The sequence below is a fragment of the Euprymna scolopes genome, chromosome 20 (assembly GCF_053919585.1).
Source record: "Euprymna scolopes isolate OS-2025 chromosome 20, ASM5391958v1, whole genome shotgun sequence".
Taxonomy (NCBI): domain Eukaryota; kingdom Metazoa; phylum Mollusca; class Cephalopoda; order Sepiida; family Sepiolidae; genus Euprymna; species Euprymna scolopes.
The window spans coordinates 93,001,672-93,016,289 of NC_136501.1; positions in this window are offsets into that span (position 1 = coordinate 93,001,672).

Consider the following 14,618-nt stretch of genomic DNA (forward strand, 5'->3'; position numbering starts at 1 on the left):
ACTCGTATATATATATATATATATATATATATATATATATATTTGTTTACTTTTTGGGGGACAGAATTCCAACAAAGTGCTCGATTACAAAGAAAAACTTTTTCGATACAAGAGCTTAATATTTATTTATTTAATAGTACAGATGTAGTACGATGTTTTTCTGAACTTTGTACTATTAAATATATATATATATATATATATATATATATATATATATATATATACAGGATGACCCCCCCCAAAAAAAAAGAAACTAAATAGAGGCCATCTAGAACATATGCTGTAAAACGGAGAAAAAAGGCCAAAGACCCTAGTGTTTTGATGTGATGTTTTGAATATAATAAACTAGTTATGACCAAAGTTTCATTTCATTCGGACAAAACTCTAAGAAACGGGGCCTAATTAGAGTTGGGGTCCGTCTTTCTTAGGTCACCATATATATATATATAAATATATATATATATATATATATATATATATATATATATATATATATATATATATATATATGACATGTATCAGTTATCTATTCTTATCCACCGTCCAAACTACAACGCAATATAATGAACTATCGGAAAAAAAAACGTCTGTGGATGTGATTACGTTAATATTATCAAGCATAATTGCGATTCGATCAACTCCTGACTTAACCCGATCAGAAAAAAAGGTGAATTGTATCAGCCAGGATTTGAATATTTCGTATTTATTAGTTTTTCGTGGTAAAAGTCAGATAAAAAAGCAAATGCTCGATTGGCACTTTTATGGAAATAAGGCGAAAGACGAAAATGAAGTCGGACATAAAAAAATGTCTGATTCGCGGAAAAAAAATCCTGTTCTTTTAGAAAGAGCGAGAATAAACGATGAAATAAAAGTTAATGAACAGGAATTGCGAAAAAAATGTAACGGTATGCGTAGAGTCCAAACGTAGTTAATGCACTCGTATCTTAAATCGCTAGTTGCAAATAAATAGAAAATACGAACCGCTGAATTAAGACGGGGATAACATCGAAATTCTGAGGTCAATATTTATAAGCAGTTAAAATATAATATTAACAGATATGAAGATCACTTGATCAGACAGGATATGATAGAGAAAAGAGCGTATACATCTATTTATTTATCTTTCTTTCTTTCTTTCTATCTATCTATCTATACCTTTATCTATCTATCTATGTATATATATATATATATATATATATATATATATATATATATATATATATATATATATATATATATATATATATATATATATATAAATTAACAGGCTGTCATGTGTTGCCCGGTCGTAAAATATAATATTTTAATTAATGCAAATTACATATTTTTTTAATATAGAGAAAAATATCTATCAATTATTATATTGACCCTAATATAGTAGAAATATCAAAACTTCCAAACAATATATATAACTTGAATGCCATCGAAACTAAAACATACACACCTCTCCCTCAGCCTCTGAGCCACGTATATATATATATATATATATATATATATATATATATATATATATATATGATTGTTTTTTTTGTAAAAAGAAATCCAGCAGAGTGCTCAATTAAAAGGAAAATCCGAAATGTAAGAGCGTATTTATATTTTGTGTACAGAAAGTTGTTAGATGAGATAAATCATTGGTACCGTCGGTTTCAAGCCCGATAATACGGACCGTTTAAGGTATCCTTATCAAGCTCTCTTCCGCCAATATTCGTCGAGAAACGAGTATTGGCTGAAGAGAGCTTGATAAGGATACCTTAAACGGTCCGTATTATCGGGCTTGAAACCGACGGTACCAATGATTTATCTCATCTAACAACTTTCTGTACACAATATATATATATATATATATATTTGTGTGTGTGTGTGTGTGTGTACAGAGAGAGAGAGAGAGAGAGAGAGAGAGAGAGAGAGAGAGAGAGAGAGAGAGAGAGAGGAAAGACAGATCGGCGGAGAGCTTGTCTGGTTGCATCATGCTAAACTGTATGCGCCAACTCCTTCCTCATTAATGAGAGTTAATTGGTCTACTAGGCTTGAATTCTCAACAGGAAAAACTTTGGTTCGGAAGCAACGTGGTTTTGCCGACATCCGTTCTGAGGTCAACACTGACCTTTAGATGTCGCCAAATTTTCTCTTAAAAGAACCATCTTCATGGTGTAATAATATACGTTTTCTACATTATTGATTCAGTTGTCTTCATACAACTAACAAGTGTATGTGTTGTATTCTTACTACATAAACGCCCACCAAGGATGATAATACAATTTCGGTATTGCAGTTACGATTTCTGTTACATTACGGTTCATTTGAAAATGGGCGATTTCACTGATTTCGATGGCAATAAAAATATAGGAGTTTGAAACATTCGTTGATTATCATACAATCTTGGGTAACATCGATGTTCTCTGCTAGTTGTCATATAAATTAGGGATATCATCTATTTTTAAACAAATCGATCGATTGTTCTAGTAAGGTACTTTATCACAATGTACCTGGAGGAAGCATTACACGCCTCTGCGCATTGTAGTGTACACTGCACTGTAGAGAACCTACTATTGATTTTATAAAAAATACTTTCTCATAATGGCTTGAATTAAAGTTTAAAGTGCAAAATGTTAAACATTATGGTTCAATTGTGCTGTAAACAGAAACATTCATTTCGAACGCGCACCTGATATATAAAAAAACACACACACATATATATATATACATATATATAAACTACTACTTATTCTATGAAGTTATTTTTACATAATCACTTTAATTTAAGCTACACGTTTAAAAGTCAAGTATCTGTTGTGAGACCGAAACTTATTTGCATCATGGACGCTTCAAGTAGTATGTTACGATGTGGGATAATATTCTCAGGGAGCAGTATCGTAATATCGTTGAATCAGCGGAAGTATTAGTAGTGCGCAGCGCGTATGACTTTCAATATTAGACACTACTAGATAGTAAGCTCCACATACCCATTATTCTATCCTTGTAACCTTTTTCGGGTAATATATCTTCCTTACACCTAATCCGTGTTCTGTGTTTTCGTTCCGTGGTCCCAACCTTAGGTCCACATCAATATCATAGTTCATTTGTGATTTGAATAGAAACATTCATTCAGACGCGCCTCCGTCTTATCTAAGAACCAACTGTTGATTTTAAAGGCTGGGCCTTTCCGCTTTTGCGGTGATAAAACTTCTCAAATCCACTTGTGATGTTAGGTTTTATGAAACTGTTAACTTTGATCAAAATCGGATATCCTTCTTTCATCGGATTTTGATCTGATCAGATGCATTCCGATTCAAAACTTGCAAGAGAACACTCCCAGACACATCAAGTACCTTCATGTGAAATTACAAAAAAAAAAAAAAAAAAAAAATCAAGCCAGGTGTTACCGAGTCGATATGGGACACACACAGACAATGTTCATTTTATGTAGTAGTATGTATATATAATTTCAAAACTTTGAATACACAAACTGTTTTGGAAACACGTTAAGATACAACTATTTTTTTATAATTGAAATACTTTTGGTAATTTTTTAATAATATCACATCCTTCATCAGAGAATGAAAAATCCTTTTGTTTATTTAATCGCAAGTAAAATAGTTGTCCAACGTATTGCTTTATTAGCGTTGGAACTCCTCAGTGATAATTTGGGGTGCGTGTTCTAACTTGTGTTATTAAAATTGAAATTGATAATTCTCTGATGAAGGTATCAATATGAAAAATATTTCCATTTAAAAAAAAGAACGAAAAAATAATATTTACGTCAACCCTGATCAGTACAAAAATTGGGTGATTACTAAAAATTGGTCAGTACTAAAAATGGGTGAGTACTAAAAATTGGTCAGTACTAAAAATGGGTGAGTACTAAAAATGGGTCAGTACTAAAAATGGGTGAGTACTAAAAATTGATCAGTACTAAAAATGGGTGAGTACTAAAAATGGGTGAGTACTAAAAATGGGTCAGTACTAAAAATGGGTGAGTACTAAAAATGGGTCAGTACTGAAAATTGTTGATTACTAGAAATGGGTCAGTAATAAAAATTAGTGATTACTACAAATTGGTCAGTACTAAAAATGGGTGAGTACTAAAAATTGATCAGTACTAAAAATGGGTGAGTACTAAAAATTGATCAGTACTAAAAATGGGTGAGTACTAAAAATTGGTCAGTACTAAAAATGGGTAAGTACTAAAAATTGATCAGTACTAAAAATGGGTGAGTACTAAAATGGGTCAGTACTAAAAATGGGTGAGTACTAAAAATTGATCAGTACTAAAAATGGGTGAGTACTAAAAATTGATCAGTACTAAAATTGGTGAGTACTAAAAATGGGTCAGTACTAAAAATGGGTGAGTACTAAAAATTGGTCAGTACTAAAAATGGGTGAGTACTAAAAATTGGTCAGTACTAAAAATGGGTCAGTACTGAAAATTGGTCAGTACGAAAAATGGGTGAGTACTAAAAATTGGTCAGTACTAAAAATGGGTTAGTACTAAAAATGGGTCAGTACTAAAAATGGGTGAGTACTAAAAATTGGTCAGTACTAAAAATGGGTGAGTACTAAAAATTGATCAGTACTAAAAATGGGTTAGTACTAAAAATTGATCAGTACTAAAAATGGGTGAGTACTAAAAATGGGTCAGTACTAAAAATGGGCGAGTACTAAAAATTGATCAGTACTAAAAATGGGTGAGTACTAAAAATGGGTGAGTACTAAAAATGGGTCAGTACTAAAAATGGGTGAGTACTAAAAATGGGTCAGTACTGAAAATTGTTGATTACTAGAAAGGGGTCAGTAATAAAAATTAGTGATTACTACAAATCGGTCAGTACTAAAAATGAGTCAGTACTAAAAATGGGCGAGTACTAAAAATTTATCAGTACTAAAAATGGGTCAGTACTAAAAATGGGCGAGTACTAAAAATTTATCAGTACTAAAAATGGGTGAGTACTAAAAATTGGTCAGTACTAAATATGGGTTAGTACTAAAAATTGGTCAGTACTAAAAATGGGTGAGTACTAAAAATTGATCAGTACTAAAAATTGGTGAGTACTAAAAATTGATCAGTACTAAAAATGGGTGAGTACTAAAAATGGGTCAGTACTAAAAATGGGTGAGTACTAAAAATGGGTCAGTACTAAAAATGGGTGAGTACTAAACATTGATCAGTACTAAAAATGGGTGAGTACTAAAAATGGGTCAGTACTAAAAATGGGTGAGTACTAAAAATTGATCAGTACTAAAAATGGGTGAGTACTAAAAATGGGTCAGTACTAAAAATGGGTGAGTACTAAAAATGGGTCAGTACTAAAAATGGGTGAGTACTAAACATTGATCAGTACTAAAAATGGGTGAGTACTAAAAATTGATCAGTACTAAAAATGGGTGAGTACTAAAAATGGGTCAGTACTAAAAATGGGTGAGTACTAAAAATTGGTCAGTACTAAAAATGGGTGAGTACTAAAAATTGGTCAGTACTAAAAATGGGTGAGTACTAAAAATTGGTCAGTACTAAAAATGGGTGAGTACTAAAAATTGATCAGTACTAAAAATGGGTGAGTACTAAAAATTGATCAGTACTAAAAATGGGTGAGTACTAAAAATGGGTCAGTACTAAAAATGGGCGAGTACTAAAAATTGATCAGTACTAAAAATGGGTGAGTACTAAAAATGGGTGAGTACTAAAAATGGGTCAGTACTAAAAATGGGTGAGTACTAAAAATGGGTCAGTACTGAAAATTGTTGATTACTAGAAATGGGTCAGTAATAAAAATTAGTGATTACTCCAAATCGGTCAGTACTAAAAATGGGTCAGTACTAAAAATGGGCGAGTACTAAAAATGGGTGAGTACTAAAAATGGGTCAGTACTAAAAATGGGCGAGTACTAAAAATTGATCAGTACTAAAAATGGGTGAGTACTAAAAATTGATCAGTACTAAAAATTGGTCAGTAGTAAAAATGGGTGAGTACTAAAAATTGGTCAGTACTAAAAATGGGTGAGTACTAAAAATTGATCAGTACTAAAAATTGGTGAGTACTAAAAATTGATCAGTACTAAAAATGGGTGAGTACTAAAAATGGGTCAGTACTAAAAATGGGTGAGTACTAAAAATTGATCAGTACTAAAAATGGGTGAGTACTAAAAATGGGTCAGTACTAAAAATGGGTGAGTACTAAAAATGGGTCAGTACTAAAAATGGGTGAGTACTAAAAATTGATCAGTACTAAAAATGGGTGAGTACTAAAAATTGATCAGTACTAAAAATGGGTGAGTACTAAAAATGGGTCAGTACTAAAAATGGGTGAGTACTAAAAATTGGTCAGTACTAAAAATGGGTGAGTACTAAAAATTAGTCAGTACTTAAAATGGGTGAGTACTAAAAATTGGTCAGTACTAAAAATGGGTGAGTACTAAAAATTGGTCAGTACTAAAAATGGGTGAGTACTAAAAATTGGTCAGTACTAAAAATGGGTGAGTACTAAAAATTGATCAGTACTAAAAATGGGTGAGTACTAAAAATGGGTGAGTACTAAAAATGGGTGAGTACTAAAAATTGATCAGTACTAAAGATGGCTGAGTACTAAAAATTGATCAGTACTAAAAATGGGTCAGTACTAAAAATGGGCCAGTACAAAAAATGGGTCAATACTGAAAATTGTTGATTACTAGAAATGGATCAGTAATACAAATTAGTGATTACTACAAATTGGTCAGTACTAAAAATTGGTGAGTACTAAAAATTGATCAGTACTAAAAATGTGTGAGTACTAAAAATTGATCAGTACTAAAAATGGGTGAGTACTAAAAATGGGTCAGTACTAAAAATTGGTCAGTTCTAAAAATGGGTGAGTACTAAAAATGGGTCAGTACTGAAAATTGTTTATTACTAGAAATTGGTCAGTAATAAAAATTAGTGATTATTACAAATTGCTCAGTACTAAAAATGGGTGAGTACTAAAAATGGGTCAGTACTAAAAATGGGTGAGTACTAAAAATTGATCAGTACTAAAAATGGGTGAGTACTAAAAATTGGTCAGTACTAAAAATTGGTCAGTTCTAAAAATGTGTGAGTACTAAAAATGGGTCAGTACTGAAAATTGTTGATTACTAGAAATGGGTCAGTAATAAAAATTAGTGATTACTACAAATCGGTCAGTACTAAAAATGGGCCAGTACTAAAAATGGGTGAGTACTAAAAATGGGTCAGTACTAAAATTTGTTGATTACTAGAAATGGGTCAGTACTAAAAATGGGTTAGTACTAAAAATGGGTGAGTACTAAAAATGGGTAACGATTTGCGAATTTCAGGTGATGTATATGCCCTCCACTTATCTCGGTATTGTTTTCAGTCTGTGGCCGGTTCAGGACAGGTATGTTTGAGGATTGCCCAACATCTGCTTCACAATTACACACGCACATCTACTCTTACATGCATGTCCATTGTCTCTTGAGATTGAACGGAGGCATTGATATATATATATATATATACATATAAAATACATTGCGCATACACCATTGAAACAATAGAATTTTCGCAAATTTCAAAAGAATTTTAAAAAATGAATTCCGAAAAATATCTGACGGAAGTTGATGAATAGAGATGGGTTGTATATAATCCTTAGATTGATCATACACTCAACACTGCTAATATATATATATATATATATATATATATATATATATATATATATATGCATATATATATATATATATATATATATATATATATGTATATATATATATATATATATATATATATATATATATATACACAGCATAATCGCGTTGACACACCGGTTCTCATCAGATTACCGAAGTTAAGCAACTTCGAGCCTGGTTATTACCAGATGGGTGACCATTTCGGAATTCTAGGCGCTGTATGAGCTCTCTACATATCTCGGCATTTGTTTCCAGTCGTCCTGTACACACTTCACTGGCCACTGGTATTAAACAATGTCGACTAAGGAGAGGTGTGGTTGGAGATTACGCAGGCACATCTTCGTGGGTATCCATAGTCTGTCAAAGACTGAAGGAACCCGTGTATATTTATATTGTTTTATGTATATATATATATATATATATATATATATATATATATATGTATATATATATATTTATAGATATATAATTATAATTTACATATATATATTATATATTTATATATGTATATATATTATTTTTAGATTAAAAAAAGTATTTGAACAGTGCTACTTAATAACGTGACAATGTGGTTATTATTACACCGTAAACAAGCATACTGAGTCGATGTGTCACAGCTGTTCTGTATGTCTAGATAACACATTTTTACGGGAATGTAACTAATTGACAATCACAGCCCATATGACCACTCGACGCGGCACTCACCCTAGTCAGGTTGAACATGCTTCCTTCGAAGGAGCAAGTTTCATGGCAATATAAAATTCAAGTCGTCACCAGTATCTTATATACCTTGTCATCTTCGCTGACAAGCTTACGCTTTGGCAGTTCTTACAGAAACTTGTCGACATCCTCTTACATGCAGCGCTTGCTATTACCATATGATAACCCATCTGGTATTGACTAATATCAACCTTGCTTAACTTCTGTGTCACCTACTATTAGATAGCGAAATTGTTTATATTCACACTGTTATTGTTCCGGTTATTTACATACAGTGATCCAGTACAGCCACATATCTAACAATTGGCAAGGATCAACGTTGCTTAAGATTGGTTATTTGAACATTACATCACATTAATTAGTTTAGAAAATACACAAGAGGTATATTAAAGTTAAAAAAAAAAACAGCGTAATATTTTCCAAAAGTCACCCAGCTAAATATTGACCCGGATCAATGTTGCTTAAAGTTAGTTTTCTCAACAATAAGCTGCCGTAATTACTTTCGGAAACACGCAAGAAACATTACATTTGACTGAACTATGTTAAAAGAAAAAAAGAAAAAAAAATCATGGTAACATTTCAATCCGATCTTTGAAGATGGCGTGTAATATGTACCCGTACTCTAAAATTGCTACGATCTTCATGAATGAACGTCTAAAGTATATTTCCCATCATTCACGCCTTCCTGCTCTCCAGTTTCTATTTCGCCTCTGCGTCTTCACCGCTTCGCTAACTTATTTCATTTCTCCGAATCTTGTTTCGTTTTATACAGTGCGTAGCGCCACCTGGCGTGTAACAAGGCAGTTTTTTCTCTCTTGAATGATTCACACGTCAGAGGAAAGAGACCGGCCTGACAACTTCGCTGCGCCTTGTCTAAGAAATAAGACAAAAAAAAACAAAAAACAAAAAAACAATAGAAGAAAAAGAAATAAAAGAAACAAAAGAAAAAACCAAAACGAATAAAAACTGAAGGTGAGCTGATAGTCGTCCATTTTGTCTTTTTTAATTCATTTTTATTTCGCTTGCGGAATGAGACAATAAAGTCATCTTTTCTTCAATACGCGCCCGTCTCTGCTGCATCTCAGAAAAGAAAATCCCCATGGTTATAGATTAGACCTTTCGTAGTTTTAAAATTCAAATACATTTTCGGACAATATGGAATAGGCAGTATATTAGATAAAAGAAGATAAGATAGCCGTGAGACTGCATGTCTCTGCCTGACAACGTAACTATGTTCCAAGGTTTTGTTTGGGTCTTATTTATCCAGATTGTAGACAATGGTTTTGTTATGCAAATAATATTCTTGAAATTATGCCACGAAAACGTTGCAAACTCAAACACTATTGATCTGATGAGGAAACAAATGCTCCATGGTTTTGCTATTAATGAGCAACGGGACGTCAATATCTACAATATTGACAAAAAGTAAGTCTTACAATAAACAAAATCGAAATTATTAGCGTAACTTTGGAATTTTTATCTAAATATTAAAAAATTCGAACTGATTCAGAACCGGATTCAAGTTTACGTCGGCATTCTCATATTTATGCGCTTTGTATCCAGCCTAAATGATTCCCAGAAGAGTTTACTTTATGCACTACATAACCTACGGACAATGTTAGAATTTTATAATCAAATCGACGGAAAAATTATGCAATTAACAATTGATAAAAAAAGTAGTCGGAAGAATCCAAATAATACGAATTATCAATACCCATCTAAACAAATTCAGAAACGTAAAAACGTAAGAAGCTTCTCTGTTTTTTTTCGAAATCCACCCGAGTTTAGTAAGTCTATTGTATTCGACTTCTAATATTTCTGAAGTGATTTCTAATGGCAACAGTTCTCATCGATAAAATCCGATAAGTTGGATGCATTTCGACTTGAAATCAATAGAAATAAGCATGTTTACAATTTAGAAAATTGTTCGACCACCACTTAGTGTTTGATTTGTGTCTACCAAAATCGATAGAGATGATGTTGATTGAAAAAATCGATTTCGTGAAATACATCGCATACTTCGAAGAAAAAATCGGTGAAAAAATAAAAGTACGTAATGTTTCATATCGTAAAATCGTGACACACACACACACACATATATATATATATAGACACACACACACGCGCAGATATATATATATATATATATATATATATATATATATATGAATGCTCTGTCTTGTGGCAGTCATTTGCATCAAAAAGGATTAGCAGTAAATATCAAAAAGTGTAGTTGGTTCTACGCAAAGCCTTTACCACTATAAACAAATCATCTGTGTTGATTTCCGAACGACTTAGTTGTCGTGGCAGCTCATACGTCGAAATCGACGGAAGAGTCCATAATATATCGATTCAAAAATGGAAAGTTTACCAGACAAGCTTATGTAAAATTAAATCTAATCTAAATATTAATATTCATATAGTAATTCCAACCAAATAAAAAGCGCAATACAACACTAATAGTAAGTAGAGCTTGGCATAAGAAAAAAAACATCAAGACTGTGAATTAAAACTTACAAGAAAATTTATTATTCGACAGATTACTCAAAAGAAATCCTTAATCCGCGGAGTTTCAAAGAATGCTATTCTTCTCTTCAGAAGAAAGAAAGACATTAGCAAATTACTGGTAAATCTGCCCTAAAAATTTGCTAGTTTTGGTATTAGATGAAATAGCACTTTCTGATAGTCATAAAATGCAAAAATGAAAAAAAAACAAATTAATATGTTCATATTGGTTAAAACATGTGAAAATATGAAAACAAACCGAATATAGGAACTCCAGAACGCATGAAGACATGATGGTAAATCCAAGAAGCGGTTGCCATTGTTGTTATTGTTATTACAATTATTATGATTTTATATATTTTATTTTTAAGTTGTTTTTTTTACCCTTATTAATGTTAAGATTAAAATGTCCTTGTAAGTTTCTTCTCGACGATCAAATCATGCTTTTTATTTTTGTCAGGGCGATTTTCGATGCCTCTCTCGACGCCTACACAGTTATGGGTGCAACTTGATTTGACATAATTTTTACATATATCTCACTGCTGATGCAATTCTCTATCTATATAAGAGCCAGGTACGTCCAAGGATGGAGTACTGTTGCGACATCTGGGCAGGAGCTGCTAGAAAGGACTTATCCTGCATTGATAGAGTTCAAAATAGATTTCGTTGCCTTGTGGGGGGTGTCATTTTCTCTTCCCTGCAACCTCTTTCTCACAGAAGAGATGTTGCGAGTTTGTCTCTGCTTTATCGTTATTTTCATTCCAGGTGCTCGCCTGAGCTCCATTCTATGGTCCCCCTCGCCAAACTTTCACAAGAAACACCCGTCTAGCAGAAAGCACTATCACTAGTTTCCCCCACTCTTTATCTGCGCCTAAACCTAAGCGGAGATTCCATGAACAAAGCTTCTTTCTTAGAACTGCACGCTTATGGAATTGTCTTCCGTTTTTCTGCTTTCCAGCTGACTGCAATATGGTTGTCTTCAAGTCTAATGTAAACAAGTTTTTGATGAGCCGTTCCATATTAGTTTACAAATTTACCGAATCTCCATTACTAACGGTTACTACATTGTCCAATTTCTACTGTCACTCTTGAACCCTTATCCTCGAATGACCTTCTGGACTTGATAAGTGGTGATACCTATGTAAAAAAATATCACGTCTATTTTCCATTAGATGCCTGGCCAGATTTGGAAGCGGATCGACTGGTTAGTTTTCAGTGACTGTAATTGAAGATCTAACCTTGCGTTTTTTTTGGACATTCTCGGCGACTGCAAGCGGATTTCTATATTCCTTCAAACTTCATCTAATTTCTCCTCCAACTAAAGCGTTTTTGTCGACATTGAGATTCCGACTACTAAAAATATCAACTTTTCTTCGCATGTTGTATTTACCATCGAGTCTACATGCATTTTGAATCGCCGGAAAAAAAAGGTAGAGGAAAACAAAAAAAATTGTTTCTGAGATGGATATATTTGCTGACGACATTACTCTCTGTAGCAGGCACGAGGGGAAAACAAATGAACACATATCTAAGGAAATGGCAAAAACACTAGAGGATGACCCCCAATCTGTAGCGAAATGGAGACAAAAATGGATGGTCACATTCAATGGTGCCAAAACTAACTACAAGAAACCTTCACTACCACCAATAGCAATGGCCAAGAACACATTACGCGAAAATACTTCCTTTAAACACCTCGGCCCAACGTTTACAGGGAACATGAACTTGAATACATTGAGACCATTGCATTCTAGAAAGCTACTTACGTCTGAAAGTATCCTGTACTTCTACAAGGCCACCATTCGCCCATGTATGGAGTATTGTCACATTTGGGCTGGTGCATCTGCTACTTGTCCCTCCCTCCTGGACAGGGTTCAAAAGAGAGTCGCCAACCTGATAGGTCCTGAACTGTCATCTAGGCTTCGGCCTCTATCCCATCGACGAAATGTTGCATCCCTCTGCCTGTTCTATAAGTACTTTAATGGTGAATGCTTTGACGAAGTACAAGCACTTGTACCCCCTCAACGTGAATACCCCTGACAAACCCGACAAGCAGCTAAATCCCACCCCTTCACAGCAGAGATCCCTAGGTGTAAGAAAGTTTTCTACTCTAAGATTTTCTTCCCCAGAACTGCTAGACTTTAGAACTTCCTTCTGCTTTCCAAAATGTACTGACATGCAGAAGTTCAAGTGTAATATGAACAGACATCTTGCTACTCATCTCCCTTCAACTTATGTCCCCGATTATATACCTCCTACTTTAAAGTGGCACTGTATCTTGTTTGGGGCAAAAATTTAATTTAAAAAAAACAACAAAGTATCTTGTTTGGGGTAAAAATTTAATTTAAAAAAAACAACAAAGTTCAACGACAGTCTCAACAGAGTAAATGGATACACAACTATAGATCTTATCAGAAAGACAGAATTTCGAGAGGACTGGAGAGCAATGACCATCGATGCAGTAACAAACCTGATATCCGAAGAAGAATAAGTTAATAACACAGACTGACAATTCTACATTTATGTTATTCAATAGCTGTTTTTCCATAGTCTTTCTCGTAGCCTTCTATAAATCGGTGAAATCGATCATTTTAAACTCAAATATTTTTATTGCCTAACATAGTTGAGGTCTCATTATAGGAAACTTCACAGCACGGCCCTCCCTTCAATGGCTAAGTCCACAATACAACATAGTCTACATTGCACTGTAAAGAACCTACTGTTTATTTATAAAATTATGTTTTATATATAATGGGTGTAATTAAATTAAAAATGAAAAAGTCAAGTATCATGTTTCAATTGTGCTCTAAACAGAAACATTCATTGGGAACGCACCTTTATCGCATCAACGAATCTACTGTTTATTTTATATGACTGGGCTTACTGCTTGTGCGGAGTAATGGCTTGAATTTAAGTTTAAAATGAAAAATTAAGTATAATGGTGAAACTGTGTTTTGAACAAAAATATCGAATGCGCCCCTGCCATATCAAAGCACCTACAGTTGATTTTATATGTCGAACCTTTCGGTTTGTATAGTAAAAAAACTTCTCAAATGCAGTTGTGATGTTTGGCTGTGTAAGGTATTTACTTTGGTCAAAATTGCTTGTTCCTTCCTTCATCGGATTATTTCGATTATTGATTATTAATACTTATCGAATACGTTTCGATAAAAACTGATATAAGAACACTGCCAAGCACATAAAGTATCGTTGTGTGAAATTTCATAAAAATCTGCTCAGTCGTTTTCGAGTCGGCAGGGACTGAACTCACACACGTCCGCACATCGACACACGCACATAAAAAGTCCATTTTATATAATAAGTCTCACCTGTCTGTCTAAATGTATGTATGTATGTATGTATGTCTCGCAAAAACTTTCGAAAGAGCCGACAGATTTTCACGAGATTGGTATAATTTTGGAGCTCGACCCTTTGGACGACAAATATCATAAATTTGGTCAAAAACATTTATTCCTTCACCCTTAGCTGGACACTTTTCTACAGGGAAGGGCAGCTTTTTCGTCAGTATTTTCGAAAAAATCGCCTCTTTTCGATTGCCTTGCCTTAATTTTAACATACGTCACTTCCACTTTGGCGATGGGCGCAACAGCTAATGCGTCAAGTTTTTTTTCACTTTGTTTTCCTCCTAGCGGTAAAGATTCGAGCCAGCCTGCCTACTACCACATTTTTGGTCAACACACACCTACAAACCTCCGGGCAACGCCGGGCACCCAG